This window comes from Mya arenaria, chromosome 13, assembly GCF_026914265.1.
Source record: "Mya arenaria isolate MELC-2E11 chromosome 13, ASM2691426v1".
NCBI classification, from domain to species: domain Eukaryota; kingdom Metazoa; phylum Mollusca; class Bivalvia; order Myida; family Myidae; genus Mya; species Mya arenaria.
Genome location: NC_069134.1, coordinates 46507759 through 46526818, shown reverse-complemented (window position 1 = coordinate 46526818; position 19060 = coordinate 46507759). Strand labels below are relative to the sequence as shown.

Genomic DNA, 19060 nt, shown 5'->3' with positions numbered 1-19060 from the left:
AAATACATGAGATCCGTGCGTGTTGTTTGGTGTTTGCGGAGATTGACGCGAATGCTTTCTGTAAACTTGTGAATCGAAACGTGGGCAACATGGGGCGAGCATTTACTTCGATGAATCCGTTATCCGGGATCCAGTTGGCATTACTCGTTATTGGCGCCGCACTGAAGTGCGCGCCTATTATGGAATGGGAATTTATTTTAGTTAGTGGTAGGAGCGGTTTTTAAGTTGGTTGACAGTTGGGTTTTACTGTTATTTTACAATGATTAAAAAATGCAAATGGGTGGCGATTGCATGGGTGTTAAAATGCTTTTTGTGGTTGAATAGATAGTCTTCAATTTATCTTCAAAACATTATTTCGGAAGAACGAAAAATAAGTTTAATAACTGTTCCCGATTCGTTTACGTTTACCGATTGGTTACTTGAAATATCTGAAATATCATGTGCCGGAAATGTAAAATGTGTGGACCGGTAATTATGTGAATGGGAATAAGTATGTTTTATGTTGTTTTGTTATGTTTACTGCATTGATAAACCATGACGTAATCTTTTTTCTTTAATCTAATCGATATTGGAATTAAATGTTCACCTAACTTTTTTTGTTAATGTGTTGAAGGTGACATTGAAAATTTTATTACGATTGTCCCCGAGTTGTAACACATACCGGATGTTGCTATTTTTAGAACCAGAAGGTATTTCCCCGCTATTCATAGGTCAATAATGGGATTTCTACATCGTAGTAGTTCGAAACTCGGGTGATGATTTCATAATGAATATACGTTTAAAATAAGTAAACACTTAAAGTGCACACTGACAGTTGATTACGATACACCTAACAATTTGAGTCATTACAGTAAAACATGGATTATAAGTGAATTATACGCGTGAGAAAAGATTTTCTGTTGAAAAAACGAATGTCAACAATCGGCATGGAACTGGGATATTCGTATCAAAGGGCTATGTATGTAAGTATCTTTGAGTAGTTTTGTACGTTGATGTGTTCAAAAATGTTTGTTTTTCAATTTATCTTTGGAATTCTTAAATCATTTTTATTTGCTAAATGTTAAGACAGCGTGTTAATATTTTTACATACATGTACTATAATTATATATTATTATAAATATAAATGTTACACAGATCTACTTATGCACCAGTCAATTGTAACCACGCCCCCCCCACAGGTCGGGGGTATACCGGGGGGAAAGGACCGTGTTTTTACCTTCGAGGTGTCCGCGGTGTGTCGGGTGAATGCGGTGGTGGGGCGTGGTTACAATTGACTGGTCAATTGTAACCACGCCCCCCCCCCCCCCAGGTCAGGGGAATAGCCGGGACTTTGACTTTCGGTCCAGCCAACCCAAGGTAAAATCCTCGTCCTGCGAGGACGAACTGATGGTCAAATTCCTGCCATATGCCCCCGCACCCAATGAGAGCCTAGGGGCATATTCCCCGCTATATTTTGCTCGAAGACAAAACCACCGCATTCACCCGGCACTGCAGGGCCACCTGAAAGGTAAAAACACAGCCCGTTTCCACGGCTATCCCCGGCATAACCCCGGACCTGGGGGGCCATGGTTACAATTGACTGGTGCATTATGTCCATGTTTCATATTTTTAAATGTACTTATGCACATTATTTATGTATATGATATGAGTATGTATTCTTTTATTTGATTGTTTTATCTTAGAAAAATATTAGACTTAGAATTTTGTTTAAAAAATGATGTGTTTTGGTATGTGACCTATTTTTAACATACCATAATACATGAACATACCCATTATTTGTTTACAAACTGCATATTTTCAAAATAAACCTGTGAGAAAAGACGTACATGGTTTCGGGCTTGAAGCCACGACAGCTTTGACACTAGCGACATTCATTTGCTTGGTGTAGGTCTCGTTAAAACCCCGTACTGTTGTGAATTATTATCAACCATATGCACAACAACTACACATTTGTGCTTACCAACTTACTCTTGGCTAAAACGGATATTAGTGCAGAATGTATAATTGATACATGTGCTTTTGTCTTTCACAGTTGTAGTTTCTGCCGGTTGATAATCAGAAGTCTAATTTCTTTCAGGTAGGAAAATGACTGAATATTACTAAGTCAACAAATTGGGGTTATGAAGAATTCTAGCCTGCATTAAATACTATGTTGGATCATTGAGACAGATTTGACATCCATGTCATCCACAAGGCAGTCACATCTGATAGAGATGATGTGAGTATTTCATATAAAACATATTTGAGTTGGTGTTTGTTGTTTTATAAACTCACTGTATTCAATAATCAAGTGGTTGTGGTGGTTGTGGTGGTGGTGATGATGATGATGATGATGATGATGTTGATGATGAATTTTATTGATAAATTTAGTATTTTTCTATATATATATATATATATATATATATATATATATATATATATATATATATTATCTACATGTATGTATCAGCTAGTTTTTTTTTTTAAATAATGTCGAAAAATATTAAACTGGTTATATTTTATTTTGTATATGTACTGTATGGCAGTATTATTATCTACACTAATTAGTTGGAAAGGCTTTTAAAGTACATTTTTTTTCCTTTACAGCACTAAACATTCTAGATGGGTAAAGAACCTAAAGGGGCATGAAAACCAAATCAGCATTGACTCAGCATTGAGTAATTGTCATCTGTGCACACACTACAAGTACAAACGCATGGGAACAGACCAAACTTCAAATGTTGAAAAGTGAAGACTTCTTGTGAAAAATTCTAAATGTAAGAATACCATTGACAAAATAAAACAAATAGACATTGATTACCTACAGAGACTGTTTACATGTTATAATCATAAAAAGACAAATTAGTTGAGAACTTTCACTATGATATTTTTGGAGGGGCATTACAGCCTACATGTACATAGTGTTCGTGTTTCTTCACATATTTTAATTTGAAAGTACATTCATTGTTTTTAAATCTGAATTCTGAGTTATTATCATACGAAAATTCATTTATTTGAATGATTACATTTTATGAATAAGTCCAATAAAGCTTTATCAATTTTTACAAGAAAAGGGTTGATTTTTAAGCATTTTATTAGCTATAAAAATGTATGGTTACATGACATTATGTATATTTTCTTCAAAATTGAACGGTAAACTATCATAAATTGTCTTTTAAATTGTTCATTAGACATCATAGAAAATATTTAAAATGATTTCAGCAGGTTGTCTTATTGTTAATTATTTTTTATGAATTTATAAAACTGCTTTATATTTTCAAACATCAAAATACTGCTCTGTTCAGAAGACTCACAAGATCAATCAAAATAATTTTCAGTCAATTTGATGTGTGTTATAAATACAATTATATGCAGGGCTTCCATAAAAGGAAGTTTGGAAGTATATTACTCCTTAGAAATGGGTTAAAACTTTCAAAATTGATTTCTAGGAAGTACAAAAACTTCCATAATTTTGAAGAAAACCACCAAAGTAGAAAGCTTGGAAGTTCAAAATATTCAAACCTTGTGTCAATATTACTTTTATGGTCACAATTTCAATCAGTCTTAAGATAAAATGATTTATTATAATATAAGTCTTTGAATTTGGCAAGTGAAAGTTACAAATTACTTGATTTTTAACATTCTAATTGAAAAATAGTGGAAAAAGATATTATATTCGGGAGATTTTAACTTCCACATTTCAGTGTAAAACTTCCAAAATTGATGGACAGGAAGTTGATACTTCCAGTTTCAAATTCTTAATGGAAGCCCTGTTATATGTATTGATTTCAAATAAGAGTTTCACTTTAAAGATGCTCATTTAAAGATAATGAACAGACACACAAAAACTAGACACATATGATACTAATTGTATGAATGATTATTGTTTAGGTGACCTCTGATTTGTTTGGGAGATATTCATAAATGGGTGTTATTCTTTGTTGTCTTCAGTTTCTTATACATTCAAGGATTTTTATAATTGCTTTTCTGGTATATATTAATTTAATGCAAGTGAAAACACACTTTAAAGTAGACACATTTGATACTAATTATATAAATGATTATTGTTTACATGTACTCTGATTTGTTATGAAGATATTCATAAAGGGGTGTTCGTCATGTTTTTATACATTTTGGACTTGATTTAGTATTGCTTTTCTGGTATATATTCATTTAATGCACAAAGAAATTATTTTAAGTGTTCAGTATCACTTTCACACATTGTTTACCATTATTTTGTGCATATTTGGCCTATTTATGCTTATATGTCCATTGTTGTATTTCAAAACCTTGGTGAAAAATAGAAACAGTATTATTTCTTTCATGCATAGTCTGATACATATTCAGTTTGTATGCATTACTTTTATCATATTTGAAAAATTTGCCATAGTCCTATAAGACACATGCTATTTTTGTGTTAATTTCATTATCAACTAAAAACATCCATTTTCAACTCTTCTTTACCATGTAAATGGAGAAGTTAACATTATAACTCCATTGACCAGTTTTTTTATGCAATTTGTCCAATTTCATACATTTTAGTATTATTAAACAGCTAAAAACAAGGCATGTTATGTTATAAATGCATTTCATCTAGTAAACAATGTTATCTTTTTATATAACAGTTCAATAAGTATGTTCTATTTATGTTTGTAACTTTCATATGAAATGATAATGTTTATTAAAGTACTACAAAAATTGTTATTTCATGTCACTTCTTCATGATGAATTCCCCATATAATCAGGAAACTTATTCTTCCCTTTAAGTTGTCATTCCAGCATGGTGACTTTGCCCCCTCCCCCTAAATGATTAGAACTGCAGTGTACAAGAACAATAACTTTATTTCAGCGAATTGCAAGAGTTATTCCCTTTGTTCCTTTTCCTGTCCGTAGCATAACAAGAAAACTACTTTTTGGAATTTCATTAAACATTATTCAATGGTAAAGTATAACAAGAGGAAGTGCAGTGCACAATGACTATAGCTGTATTTCAGCTAATTACAGAATTATTGCCCTTTGCCTCTTTTTCTTGACCAGAGCATTACTTTCAAAATACTCATGGTATTGAAATAAAACTTGGTATATGGATAGGTGGCAATGACAAAAAGTACAGTGCACAAGCACCCTAATTCTGTCGTGTTCATTAATGTACCACACCCCTAATGAAATGTTCAACTTGAAACTCTTCAATTTCAATGCCTTAGCCTATGTTGTTAAGCAGAATACTACAAATATTTTGAGAATTTCATGGATGCGGTTCGATGCATTGTAATATGCTTGTTGGCCTTGACATTCCTTGTTTTTCAACATATAACAAATGCATAAACTATTAAACGGCGCCCTTTGATGCTTTGCATCAATGGTCTTTCTTGTTGGTATAACTATATTCAGACACTGTATGAACCAATCATTACGGGAAATCCATACGAATGCAAAATGAATCAGACGCAGTTCATAACACTAAAAAAGTATACAATGTAATCAAAATATTACGGTTTCACATGAAAATGAGAAAATTTCAATAGATAGTATTCCGACAGGAAAGCCGGTGGTGAGGATAACTTTTTTCAATATTCAATATTCATTTATTTGTAATATGAGGCCTCCAGCCCAAAATACATTCAAACAAGATTTTTCTATAAAAGGGATGCTATACAAAATGTTAAACAATAATATACACAAAATGAGAATATTAATACAAATGCAAACATAAAAATTATTATTTTATAGTTGATCATTTGTAACATAACCTACAATCTTTTTCTATAAATGTGAAGCTATACGATAAATATATTGTTGAATAATGCATTAAATAAGGATAATAACACAAATCCAAAATTAATAATTATTATATAGTTGATCAGTTACAACATGGTACATAACTTAATGCTATTCACAAAATACAAAATGAAAATATTAATACAAGTGCAAACAATAATTCGTATATAGATCTAGATCATCAGTTGCAACATAATACATATAAACTACACTCGCAATTTAGGTAGCATTAGCTCGACACGTACGTATATGCATGTATACATTGGGATAGTAAATTAAAACTTATGCATTTATAACAAGATACACATAACAATGAATTAAGAATTAAGAATTTTTTCTTAATTCGAATCCCAGTTTTATAAATTTTGCTAAATTAAAGATGCTCTCTTTTCTTGTGTCCGCCATTATAGTTCTAAACCTTTCACAGCTATTTACAACTGTATTAACTTCATCGAGATTCAAATAATTGTCTCTTAGTTCACAATACTTAGGACAGTCAATTAAAAAGTGAACTTCGTTTTCAATCACGTATACGTTACGTTCGAGACAAAAAGTACAGAATCTAAATTCTCGGTCGATATTAGAATGTCTTCCAGTCTCTATTTTTAAATCGTGACTACTGCACCGAAAGTTTGCAAGGGCACGTTTACACATATATGGTAAATTTAATGACAAGTAACACTCGGGAGCCACAGTTGTTTTATAAATGCTATAACACAATGCCTTCGGAGAACTGCTAATATCTGATAGTATCTTCTGTCTAGAACAGTCTGAAACTCTAGTTTTGAACAGTGTTAGGAAACCGTCGGGGTTGCCTACACCATTAGCGGTCCATGCATAGCCAAAGCCAAAACGAAACAACAGGCGTTTTACATGCGTTGCCCACGTTGTACGTCCCTGCTCATCCAAGTTTCTAAGCATTGCGTAACACTGCTTCGGTAAACGTTCTTCCGACATAACTGTTAGTTTGAGCCAATAGTTTACACAGCGTGTCATGTAGCTGACGTTTAGAGGGAGACGTCCACATTCACTGAGGGCGAAAAAGTCAGCTACGTTGCGATTTAAACACGATATCCTTTTACAAAATAACGTGTGCACTTTTTCAATCTGATTACATGTTTCATAGCCCCAGATTTCAGCGGAATACACGAGAATGGGTTTTACCATGGCGTCAAATAATTTGAATGCATCTGAAAGACTAAAATAGCCAAACTGCCTTCAATAACCTTCAATATGAACATTTGAAATGTGGAAAGGAATGTTTGTCCAACATTTTGGATATTATTTTCACACATATGCTTCGATTAGGATACATCCCGGGAGCCCTCAAGCCCAGAGTCATTGTAACGCTTCATAAAAGCGGGAAAAAGCGAACTGATGACCCTGATCATTACCGCGCCATTATCCTTAGCTCTGTTATTTTCAAATTGTATGAAACAATTGTTTTGCAGCTTTCAAAATTGAAATCCGCAATTATATCAGCCCTCTTCAAGAAGGCTTCCAAGACAGTCGTGATGTTTGATGACGTCATTTGTACTGCGCGAATGCATTTCTTTGCACGCGAACATACTTCTAAAGACTGCATTGCATTTTCAAACTATCGCAAGACATTCGATATAGTTTGGCATGATGGTCTTATGTACAAATAATTGAAAAATGTGACTTTGATCCCACCATCATCATTGCATACGCTGATAAGTACATGGTAATGTCGAGTTGTGTGAAATACCGGAAAACACATCCGATTAGTTCCTAGTCCTTCAAAGGAACAGACAGGGGGCTCGTGTTCTCCGATAATGTATTTACTCAACATAAATGGACTTGTTCGTACCTTGGAAAATAGTGGACATGGTGTGTGTATGTACAACTTTAGCATGGCCTTACCGACAGTAGCTGGTGATATGAAATTAATCTCGTTCTCTGCAAAAGTTTCGAATGAAATGTTGGATATTATTTATTTGCAATAATTATGCCATCAAATGAAAATTCATATAGCAATTCAAATGTTCTGTATTAGCATTTAATGACACCCACCAAAATTAATTTTTATTTCGGGGAGAGTATTATTACAGAAACGAAAGACTTCATTTATCTAGGCATCAATGTAATGCTTACTTTAGCAACTCAGTGAATGTGGATGAGGCGTGTGTAAAACTTAGACGGACATTCCATAATATCGTTAACAGTAGAATTCATTCAGATACTCTTAATCTTCCGACATCAAAGACGATATATAGTACAATTGCCATACCACGATGTTTGTACGGATGTGAGTTTTGGACTATCATATCGCATACGGAAATTTTGAAACTGAAAACTAGCCATCGTTTTGCTTTAAAATGAATACACATTTTCTCGAAACTAATACACTGACTTTGTCTTTCATTCATCATTGGATAGTGTTTCCATTGAAACGATGATTGATTGTAAGAAATTACATGCCAAATATGCAGACTTCCGAATATATTTTAGCCAAAAAAGTGTTCAATCATAGACTTACAAGATACTAGATTGCAATTAAACAGCTGGGTTGATACCAGAAATTCACAGACTAGTTGTAAAGCATAATCTAAACGATATTATTGGAAATTAACTACGGACTGGATGTTTTCATCAGCATGAATGTGGACAAATATTCTTGAACTGTACTGAACGTCTTTCGCCCATCAACAATTACAAAAATGACAGCAACTGTGTAAGGGAAAGCAACGCGGCAACCATATGATCAGCTGCAGTAGCACACAGTTAACTCCCTTGTGTTAAATTGTTTTGTCCGCCATCAGCAGCATTCTATTTAAAAAAACAACAACACTTTACAAGACGCTGTTATCTGTTTGAAAGCATTACCGAGGATTTGACAGTACACCGCATTTGTTGTTTTTGTACAGCTTAAACATAGCTCGAATGCGCATATGGGATATTTTTCACAAAGTTGGAGTTTGATTCACCTCTTGAGCAGATACCACTAATTCCAAAGGATTACACACTGAAAGTACTGTGCCTATCGGTCACTGTCAGTGAAAACAGATTTAAGTATGGTGTTTCATTTCGGGTGTTTCACTTCTTAGAACTATATGCTATTACTGTTATCTTTATTTCGGTGTATGCCTTTCTATAAATAGTATATTTGGCCACATAGTTATTTGTAGCGTTTTCAGTGTCTTCCAGTTCGTTTCCCCTTATATACAACATCTGCTTAGCCTTTTGTGATTATTGTTAAACAATACTTATGTGCCTTGTATTTTATTTCGAGAAGGCCGTATTTATTGTTTATACGCGCAAAATCTCAACCTTACTTGAACGTTGGTTATAATGCTTGATTGTTTTGAAATACAATACTGTTGATCTTGGTGAAAATCTTTGTTTGTATTTGTTTATATATATACACGTACACATGCACTGTTATTTCTGAAGTATTCCCGTAATTAACACTACCAAAAAACAAAATGGCGTCTTAGAAAATTGAACTTGTTTGTTAGTAAAACAATTCCAATATGATCATAATATTACGAACTATTGACCTATTACAAACGATGCGGATACATAAGCGCAAGTAAAATATTAGATATGAATAGTTTAATACCATAATATTAACGAGTTATTCTGATGTCCATGAAAAGTTATGAACTTGCTGGTTGTCCAGTTGACTGACACTTTCATTTTCACCAAAAATATTACATTATTTATTCATTTCGTATGTACAAATGATATGACTCTGCTGCAGCATTGATACTCTGTAAGGCCTGCTTGGAAAGAATTATTGGAATGAACAGTTTGATAAAAACACCGGATTATGAAACGTAAATACAAAATCGTATTGTGTGTGGGTAAGAACCAGCCGCCCGGTAAGCTCAGTTGTGTAGAGCGTCGTGCTAGCGTTCCGGCGGTCGTGGGTTCGAGCCTCGCCCCGGCATACTTAACCTCGCAGGTTACTTTAATATTGTAAATTATTGTAGATCATCATAGTTGATGTGTGAACCAGGCCTGGCGGAGACCAAGTGTTTATTTCGCCAATATATTGTAATAATAATGTAAATGATAATAATTTATGACAGTCATAGATGAATACTATTGAATAAATGAGCTGAATTTTATTAATAACCATGTAATTTTATTTTTTTACAGTTTAAATATGAATCTTTGAGTTCTCTTCCCCAACCGGATATCCTACAATACAGATATCATAAAAGATTTGAAACCAGATGACCCCCATCCAGGATACAAGCAGAGTTTATTGGTATGTACTAGCAGTTGTAGATTAATTTAAAAATTCCTTAGATTGAAGCTTGTACACTGTCATTTCATAGAGTTTGAAACAAATATGATGTGAGCTATCTTCCCTGGTTGAGTTAACATTTGAATATTTTTATAATGTTTAGATTATTTTAACAGTTGTTGTGATCACATGACTACCACGTGATCACAGAATGAGAGGGCGCTGCAAGCAGTGCCCTGATTGGCTGGCTAGAGAAAAACTGTGGGTTACAACATACAGAACCTGACAGAACAGACGTATATCTTAGCAGTTACTGTATCAGGTATCATGGATGGTAAGTGCTGCTTAACCTGTGTGTAACTGTTCATTGTATTTGTACTTTAATAAATGCAATACAGTACTCTCCAAGTGTATTTAATCTTGTCCCATTGATGAATGTTACTGATGTACTTGTCCACAATAATACATTCTTAAAAAATAGACCTACACTGATATTAAAACAAGTAATTATAATTGCACTGCTTATTTAAAGAATACATTTTGATGTACATGTTCTTGTGTGCAGAATAAGTTACTAACTAATGTTACATTGACATGAAGTGAAATGAATGTGTGTTTTTGACAACTTATTGCTTTTAGTTGAACAATTCAGGAAGTCCAGCTGTCTGAAAGTCTGAGAAGAAGGTGTTCCTGTATGTACCATATCCATATGGTAATCCTTAGACACAAACAGAACAGGTGAATACATATTCAATTAAAATTTTCATCAAACCTTTTTTAAAGTTTATTTAAGGAATAGTAAATAGGTAGATATAATACTTCTTGAAGTTACTGATTAAAGCATCTTTGGATTCCATGTGTTTGCAATATTTGTGTAAAGATAAAAAAAGCTTTTTTGTAAAAATTTGAATGATATTACATTTCGAGTCTGGAAATATACTTGTTAAGTATTATTCTTTCACTCTGTCAAAGAGGGAAATCAGTGAAGAAATTTAAAGTAAATCATATTAGATGACTTAACATTTTTTATTACTTAGAATCCAAAACACAACACTGTTGTAGCTAAGCATTTATCAAGAATTTGTTTATTCAACTATTCTTTCAATTCATTTTTAAGGTACACTATGGAAGTGCAGAACAACTGGGACTCTGGCTGCCTCATAACAGCAACCATTATGTAAACCAATATGTTAAGAAAATAGAAAACAGGAGTCAAAATATTTGAAGTTCACATTAAACATGATCAGCTATGATGAATTTGATCATTTATACAGATCAGTGACATTCACTTCATTAGCTATATATACTGCACATGAATACAGTTTGTCACCAATCATAACTATTGTATTTGTTAATTGTTGTTTAAATGTGTCTCTGTATGTTATGTTTAAGTTATGGTTAAAGTTTATTAGTTTGAATTTACCAAAATAATATGTCTTAATGTGACAGACACACCATTTAGCAGCTTAGTGTTTGAGATGATATTTTGTCAACTGACCCAGCTTCTGTTCAAACCTACTGATTCACTTCATTAAATCAATAACTACTGAATGCTGATTTACCTTAATAAATGTATACCAGATTTGAAAAGTACTGCCATCCCAATGGACAAAATATAGTTTTGAACACTAAGGCTACATCGGGTATCTATTTTATTTAATAAACTGCTTCCAGAATACGATGATCTCATTTATTTTTCCTGTATATTTGAAGTATAATTAATCAAATCACCGAGTTAGATACAGACGTTTGAGAATAATTAAGTCACTTCATCCTCCCTCTATTTTGGCTGAAAGAGAATCTAGGTTTTCTTTACAGATTGTTCCATTACATGTATAAACTATAAAAGAAATCGAAATATGATAGAAGTTTCTCTTAAGTGAAATATAATGCCTCAATTAATTTAGAAAAACAAGTTTAGGTGTTGAAAGCATCTAAACACCCAACTGTTGACTGCTTTTAACCAGTTTATCAGATGTGTACAAAAGAAGGTTGTTGTTTTTTGTAACAAAAGAAGGTTGTTGTTTTTTGTAAAAAAACTTTTCCCACTGCTATGTGCGCTCAGTATTTTATCAATATCGCGAGAATACTCCGCTCGAATGATGTGATTAGTGAATATGATGATGAAGTAGATTTTAAAATCTTCCAATTTATCAGCCGAAACACTTCCCAAATATCAAAACCTAATGTCGGGTTGGCAAAGGTGAAACCAATTATGTCCAATGTAATTATTAATATTTGAATGATAATCATAAACAATAACACCCTAATTCACATTTCTAAGTATAACTTAAATGAAATACCCCACAAAATATTCATATTATTCACCTGATTCAGTCTTTATTCTTAAATCAAAATATTTTTTGGGCATTCTCTCTGAAAAATAGAAGATTTTTTTACTCCAATGCAGAGGGTCCCAGCCTCCTGGGTTTTTCATATTATCTTAAAACCTTTTGATGATACATCCTTCTCCTAATAAAGATAATATAAAAAAATGCACTCTACGGACATTCTACTGTCAGATTATTAACATGTCCGCGCATAAATCTGCCATATTTACATCACAGTGTGTTTGAAACAATATGACCCAAAGATTGAAGTCATTACCGCAACGCCAATATAATCAAAGATAATATCTTTAAAATGTACACTAATACAAATCAGGCTTTACAAATGGTCTTTATGCCTATGAATTAGACCAGATTCATTTGTTTTATTTGATAGTTCGTTATATTTAATAAACAGACAATGCTTATTTTACGGAAGTCATTACCGCAACAAGATTGTTAACAAATTGTGTTTTTTTTTAAACTATCATCTATGCTAGTGCTATTAGGTTTATCATTACTAATGTCATTTTCCTTGTTTAACAAGAATACTTAATTGTAAGGTGAGCGATCGAATTGTTTGCAATATAATTATCAAAAAACAGCATCGTTGTGGTAATGACATACTGTTTCGGTAATGACAGGTAAGTGGCATAATTTTTAATTAGAAATCTTTATGGCAATAAACATGAGATTATGGGAAGATTTAAACTTGTGTTCACTTTTTATTTTGCATAAATTTGAACATTAAAGAACAAAAAAATAACAAATAAACAATGCTCAACTTCCCATTTCAATAACGATTTCACACAACATATGTATATACAATTAAACTCATGTCTTAATATAATGGGATTTATCAATGTAGGTAGACGCAGCATTCTCTTGGCATTAATGTAAGTCTGTGACATTGACGATTTAAACACATTAACTCTGAACACAAACGATTAAATGCCATGAACTGTTTAAAACCAAAAATAACCGCTTCTATGTGAGCGGGAAACTCGTATTCAAAACTACATTGTACGTATAACATATACATGTATTAAAGTTCCATTTTTTCACTATTGCTTCCCAAACAGTCTTGTCAATAGCACGGTGCCTTGTGGTTACAAGGCTTGGTTCATTATTGAGCAAGGTGACCACTTTAACTCCCTCATACCAAATAACATCTGGGGTAAGAGGCCAAAAAAATATGTTGTCACCAATACAATGCATAGCGGAAACTTCAATATTGTTGTCATCGACATCGACGATTTTCCCTGGATATGGACGGCCGTCATAATCCACAACACAAAAACGGTCGATGAGAGATTCGTCCAAAGACATAGGAACGACCAGCACACTATCCTGTTTATAAATGATTGAAAATTTAAGTTATTCAATGAAAATAATATAAATCTTATATCTATACCCTTAATGTATGCCATTATCAAATGCGCATTAATTGGTGGTGATAGGTTTTCAATAAAAATTATATTGAATTTTTATTAAACATGTAGTGTGCTGGGTATGCTATTTTAAGTACCGGACTCGCGAGAATATATGTATGTGAACTTCATATTGATAAGGTACCTTATTCGACACTGACTCCGGAAGCATGGACACTGTTGTACCCTCTGTCATTGAACTTTCATGCATCTGCAAGGTAGTAACTGTACCATATACATTTAGCTTGATAATTTTACTAACAAGGTATTATTAGCACAATTTCATGACAGACCAACATTTGCATCTTTAAACAATACATGTTTTTTAAATAAGTAGTCGCTGTATAAAGTTAACAAAGATATTTTTGTGATTACATTGACATCAAATCTTGTAGTGACAGGATCGTAACAGGAACAATTCTCTGAACAGAAACAGCTCAGGACCCTGGATGATACAACTCCTTTCTCTTTGCAAGTAATCTGTAAACATGCATGCTCGTGTTTTTATAATAATATGTTATTTTAAACTAACTTGTAGGCAAATTTTAACATGCGATAAAATCATAATATGATTGTGTTATATTTTATCATTTATATTTTACAAATATATTATAAAGACCTAGAAATACATAAAAGTGTATATGCATGAATGTAAGTTAAGTACTTAGTTTTAATACTGGTGTAGCTTCATAGTTTGTGGAACTGGGCTGACAGCTAACGGAATGGTTTGCTCTTGTAATATTACATCGTTTTCTTTCACTTCGACTGCAAGAATGGTACTTTTTTGCAGCTGTAATCCTATAATACAGACAAATACATTGTAGTTAACGCAACAACTGTGCATACAATGCATATATCTTAAGACTTAAGAATAATATGATTATTATTCATCTTAGCACAATATTTAACTGAAACGTCAAGTAATTGAAAAGAAGATTTAAAGTAATACATTAAATAATTCTTACCCATTAACAATAAGGTTTTTAAATCATAGTTATTTTTCAATTCATTTTGTTCATAATATTTAATATTCGTTTTAGTTAATGTTTACTACAACAATAGTAATTGTATTGGTATGGATATATAATTATATGTGAATTAGAATAAATTGTCATTAAAAGTGAACATTTAAATTAAAGAACTTAATGGACGTCTTAATGACAGTGCAGGTCGTTCGTTTATTTATTATAAGTATTGCAGTTTACCATCGACGAGGTCAGCTGCGCAGATGACGTCACGGTTATGTGTGTTGACAAGCGCGTCCGCGTTTCTTTTCAGTGCAGCCCCCACACCATCCGGGGCCCCTTTACCGTGCCCCGCCTCCATGAAGTTCCAGGAACCACCTTCCGAGAAGCCAAGGTCAAAGAGTTTTGTTGCAAACAGATAAAAATTGTTTTACAGCGATACTGAGTGGTTGGTCCGTCCGAAATCATGTGTAATTTCTTAAGCCTTGGATATGTGTCTTTCAAATTCAAAATGATTGGTTGAAGGTGGGCCCATATTGCGGGAGGGGCATGACTAAGTGTGTCTGAAATCGTGGCAAACGAAATAGTTTTGTTGTGGACATATGCAACTCCTGTGTGTATAGAAATTTGCCGTTTTGACCCGCCAAAATGCATGCTTTGGATTTCTTCTGTTAATTTTGATTGATAGTTTTCTGAGAAATCTACGTGCATTATTAACTCGTCATCTTTGCATGTTTCTTTCAATTTCTTTAGTGTGATATACTGGTGTGCAATATTAAATTCATGCCTTGCTAAACGTTCAATGTCTGTTTGCAATTCGTCAACCAATGTTGAAATCGTTCCAGTTTCTGGTTCTCTAACTGTAATGTTCGTCTTTGAGATTCCTGTATCATTTTTTGGATCCTTTCTCTCGATTCGTCTTGACTTCCAGACCTTCCAAGTTACTATTTTTCCAGAGTTAATGTTGGCGTTGTCAGTGCATGTCTTGATTTTGTTGTCTTTGCATCTATCGCAGGTTCGGTACATACATGATTTTTGCCGATCATTACAAGTTATGTCCTTTATAAGTTTTCTCAGATCCCTGTGTTCAATAGCTTTTTCAAAGTTGAGCTTGTTTAATTTCATTAAAGGGTTTTCATGGACTTTACAAAGACACGTTTGTCGATCTTTTTCGCTTGCTTGAATAACCCAAAACGGTTTCAAGCGTGCAAATAGGCTGTAACTAATTTTTGATTTATTTTCAAAAAGGTATTTTTGGTGAAGGTTGGCAATAGTGTCATTGAGTAATCTTACTTGCATTTTTCTCTTTCTTTTTGTTCTAGTGGACTTTTTACCTGCCTTAAATCTGGAGTTGTCATCTCTTGTAAAGAAACTTTCAATAGTTCTCCTTATATATATTTGCTTGAGTCTGAAATTGCTTCTCTTGTTCTTGTTTCTCTCATAGAAATCCCTGTTGCTTTGCCCGTATAACTTTTCAGTTTATATTTCCTCAGCATAGACTCTCTAAATACAAGACTTTTCAGTATTTGTTTTGTTTTGCGGTTGGATGAAGCATATTTTGTTCGCAAGTTATTGACAAGGAGACAGTAAAGTGTCAATGTTGATTTCATTGTTTTCTGAGATGACATGATATTTTTAACAGTTTCTTCTACGTCATCCTCTTTCTGGGACCTAATCAGCCTATAGTATCTAGTTTTATACTTATTTTTCAAGCGTCGCTCTTTGTTTAGTTCTATTTTCAACCTGAACTGTGCTCTATACGCTCTAGATCGATTCAAATTCTTCTTTCGTCGCCCCCTAACTTTATTACATTGTTGCTGTTGTTGTTGCTGTTGTTGTTGTTGTGGAATTGGTTGCAACCCTTCGGGTGAGTTTGGTGGCGTGCAGATAGATGCTAAGGCAGTTTTAATACTTTTTTCTTTATCTCTTTTGTTCTTGGCGTGTGTTTTCCAATTCCGACGCTTTTGACGTTTTTCTCTTTCTGTTAGATCTTTAATTGGTTTTAGTTGCCCGAGCGCTTTTTTTTTTTGTATCTTTCCCTTTCTTTCCTTTTGTACTCCTCGTGTTTGGTCTCGTTTTCCCTTTGCCTCTTACGCCACAGCGCTGATCGTTCTCCAGAAGTAAGAGCCATTGTTCAATCTGTCGCATAAACAAATCACGTTGCTCTTTCTTTGCTTCGACCGTACTTTTTAAGGATTCAAGTTCCTCTCTTACGGTGACCGAGTCACTTATTTGCACTTGGTTAATGAGCCTTTCGGTGCGGGCGATTTGATTATCTAGACTGGTGATTAAATTTCTTACACTGTCAATACGTTCCTGTGTTTCTGGAAGAACAAAGCGCAATACTTCTAATTTTCGTCATTACCGAAACGTTACAAACATGTTTTAATTCTTTGTTAGTATGTGTACATTGCACCAATTTACAAAAGCTAAGTATTTAATTGCTTTGTGTAATAATGTTTAAATGCATTGACACCTCATATTCAATGCATTATATTTTTAAGACCATATTTATTAAGAATGTTTACAAACTTATCAAAGTTGTAGTATTTTTTGCAAAGAAAGTTAAACTAATGGGAGTTCAGTTTCCGCAATGTTCAAAATCACGTTATGAAAACCTTAAAGTTTAAAAGTTAAGTTTTATGATTGCAATTGATTTATTTGTCTAATATATAAATAAAGTTAATAATCTTATATTTAAAGAAGTTGTTAAACACTTAATTGTCATTTCCGAAACGCCCTTGTCATTACCGCAACGTTTTATACGTTGTGGTAATGAACGTTTCGGTAATGATGTTTTAATAATATTTTTCATAAAGCGTCTACATGAACTAGAGTGTGCACTGTAAACATTGTTGAATATGATGATTAACTCACATGATTTCAATACAAAAAGCTTAATATATAGTAAAGGCCATTTTGCATTTGTAATATGACGTTCGGTAATGATGCTTTAAAAACATACGGTTGCAAAAATGTAAACTTACCGACGATCTGGAACTGTTCGGCCATTTCATTTAAACTTCACCCCGCGCCAAAACTTTTCGCGCCAATCACAGGTATTGATGACGTAGGCAAAACATGTGAAATGCTGCCTATCATGAATTTTCATTTAAAAATATTGGTCTGTTGCGGTAATGACAGTTTTTTTAGTTACAACACAAGTTCATAATTTTCTTAAAATGTATTGGTTCTTTGGGTTGTATACGCATTTTTATTTTAATGATTTAAACATTACAATGGTATATAGTAGAAAAATAAATGCATTTATGCGACAATTTATTGTATTATTTGTTCCGGAGTCAAAGTACCCCCTTTGAGTGACACGCATATTTTGGCATAGCTGCATAGATGAAGTTGTAAAAACAGCAGAACAAACTTAGATATTTAGTATTTCTATTGTGGTTATCTTTAAAGGGTTTATAACCATATATGAAGGTTACCACATATTGGCATATTTCTTTTTCTTTCATTTAATTCTCAGATTCGATGTCGAGTGACAGCGTTTCGGTAATTTTTATAGAATTGCCCCCACATACTTTACTTAGGTGTTTACATATAACATTAACAATGTATCAATATGAACACTTGTAAGCATAGATATGTGCAAATAATGACTAACTTTCAGCATTTAACTGGTCAATCACCGTGATTAACGTCTGAGAACGAAGTTCAGGTCCAGGAATCTAGACAATGATGTTGCTCGTGCTCGCGAATTTGTATTACATTGTCAAATTCAAAACATCACATCAGGTTTGCAGTGGTGTATCATCTATGGGTGTAATTAATAATGTTATTTATCCATTTACACGATATGCTCTCGTTTAAAAGCATTACTGTATATAACTTTCTATAATCCAGTTAAGTTTATATTGTCGTTTTCCGATTCAACTGAACTGTCATCCTTGACCTTGTTATTTATTTCACGCTTCGTTAATTTATCAAAGGCTAACAGTCACTGATTTTCGGAAAGAAATTGTGAAAGCGGACAGGGAGATCCCGGGTCAGCATCGTCACCAACGACGCCATTTAAAGTTTCAACCAAACCTGCTACGTTACGAACGTTATCATTGGGCATGATTTCGTGCACATGCTTATGAATATGCAAGTTATAAAGGTTAAGTTGAGGTGACCTCTAACGTCATGTTCTCAGATCGTACATAACGTAATGAAATGAAGTGAACGTCACGATATGATTTTAATGAGATTGATCTTCGTGAAACGATTTGGTACCATACCAGTACACGTTCTATAATGAAAATTGGCGTTTCAAATAAGATTTCCAGTTTAATTGTTGACTTTATAACAATATCTAATAAGATATAACAAGATGGGAGAAGTAATATTCATGTGCATTTTCAACTT

General features: G+C 33.3%; 1 pseudogene; it reads right to left on the bottom strand.

Annotated features, from left to right (window-relative positions):
• LOC128215313 (uncharacterized) overlaps window positions 1-16826 on the bottom strand; it is a 29479-nt pseudogene extending 12653 nt beyond the window's left edge.
• Window positions 16827-19060: the final 2234 nt, after the last annotated feature.